Below are 1447 nucleotides of genomic sequence, written 5' to 3'. Positions count from 1 at the left end.
ACAGTACCCAAACTGATACATTTTTGAAATTATTTTGTTCTCCTATTAGAAAATATTTCAGAGCAATAAACATATTAAATGATAACAGAAAATTATACTCACAAGGAAATATTTGAAAAACCATAGATTAATACAATAAGATTTATCAAAAAGCAAATTAATTTTATGAATCAAAAACCTTCATAAAATTAATATCCTGGGTAAACCTAAATGTTATTTATAAATTTACATCATATTAATGTCTTCAAAAATCTGAGCAGGCTCTAAAGTCACTTTTAAAGAGCAACACTACACTCTTCTGGTTCTCTTAAATTTATGTACTGCATAGATGAAAACCTGCTAGTTTGTTATACTGTGCTGGCTTGTGTGTTGCTATAATTCTGGAAGTTTTGCCACTGATATTTCAAATTCAAGGAGGGTCACCCATTGTATGGATAGGTCTCTGTGAAGCTGCTAGACTAACATGGACTAGAAAGGAAGCCATGGCTACCTACTTCTAAAAGAAAATGGTCAATAAAAACGTATGAATAGCAGTAGAACGTTGTCTGAAATAATCTTAGAAGAGGAATATTTTGTAAGATATTCAAAATACAATTGAAATTTTACTCCTCAAAGGAGAGTCAATTTAAATGACTGAGATGGAGGAAAGCTGTCAGGACATTTATTTGCTGATGCGGCATGACTCAAAATTATTATTTTTTTTAAGCTGCAAACATCACTAATAACTGGAACACAGAATGCCCAAAATATTCACTTAGGAAAATTAAAAGTCATAAAAAATAAAATCATAAGACATAAAGATTGGTATCTTAGGTATTAATGAACTGAAATGGACTAGTATCAACCAATTTTAATTAAATAATCATATGCTCTATTATGCTGGGGGAAACAAATTAAAGGGGGAAGTTGTCACATTAGTAATTAAAAAGAACATTTAAAGATCTAATTTGAAATACAAATCTGTCTGTGATAGGCAAACGCCCACATGCCTACAAGGAAGAGCAGTTAATGCAACTATAATTCAAATTTATCCATCAACCACTAATGCCAAAGATGAAAACACTGATTACTTTACCAACTACTGTACCCTGAAGAAATTACTTGGAAGAAGTACAGCCAGAATATTCTTAGAGGCAAGAATTGTGAGACTTCATCTTACATACGTTGGATATGCTGTCAGGAGAGACCAGTCCCTGGAGAAGGACTTCATGATTGGTTAAGTGGAGGGCCTGTGAAAAGAGGAAGGCCCTCAAGGAGATGGATTAGCACAGTGGCTGCAACAATGGCCTCAAGGATAGTAACAATTTTGAGGATGGCATAAGACCAGGCAGTGTGTCCTCTGTTGTACATCGGGTGGTTATGATTGGAACTGACTTAATGGCACATGACAACACTGCAATCTGAAATTCATCAAACATCCATTGATAATCACTGGCCATAGTGCTAG

The sequence above is a fragment of the Echinops telfairi genome, unplaced genomic scaffold (genome assembly GCF_000313985.2).
Source record: "Echinops telfairi isolate 266 unplaced genomic scaffold, ASM31398v2 ScPeMD7_7419;HRSCAF=8457, whole genome shotgun sequence".
In the NCBI taxonomy this organism is placed as follows: Eukaryota; Metazoa; Chordata; class Mammalia; order Afrosoricida; family Tenrecidae; genus Echinops; species Echinops telfairi.
This window is presented reverse-complemented; position numbering follows the sequence as displayed.